Source organism: Mandrillus leucophaeus, unplaced genomic scaffold (genome assembly GCF_000951045.1).
Source record: "Mandrillus leucophaeus isolate KB7577 unplaced genomic scaffold, Mleu.le_1.0 Scaffold1939, whole genome shotgun sequence".
Taxonomy (NCBI): domain Eukaryota; kingdom Metazoa; phylum Chordata; class Mammalia; order Primates; family Cercopithecidae; genus Mandrillus; species Mandrillus leucophaeus.
Genome location: NW_012101964.1, coordinates 20806 through 21314, shown reverse-complemented (window position 1 = coordinate 21314; position 509 = coordinate 20806).

The following is a 509-nucleotide window of genomic DNA, read 5'->3' as shown; positions in this document are numbered from 1 at the left end:
TTGAGCCCAAGAGGTTGAGGCTGTAGTGAGTTTGATCACACCACTGCACTCCAGCCTGCGTGACAGAGCAAGACCCTGTCTCAAAATAATAATAATAAGAAGAAGAACAGAATGAGTTTTGCTTTAAATATAGTAATACAGATTTTGCAGAAAACAGTAGTTACAGAAAGATGAAAAATCCTTTATCCCAGCACCTTGTAGTAGAGCACACCACCCCGTGAGTTTTTGATATTTTTATCTTATATTTGAGCAAACATTGTAACTAAGGTGGGCGCGTTCTTCCTTTTGCTTTTGGGAATGTCCTGCTCTGTCTATGGAGCAGCCATTCTTTTATTCCTTAGTTTTTTCTTTTTTCTTTTTTTTTTTTTATGGAGTTTCGCTCCTTCGCCCAGGCTGGAGTGCAGTGGCGCCATCTCAGTTCACTGCAAGCTCTGCCTCCTGGGTTCAAGTGATTCTCCTGCCTCAGCCTCCCGAGTAGCTGGGACTACAGGCACCTGCCACCACGCCTG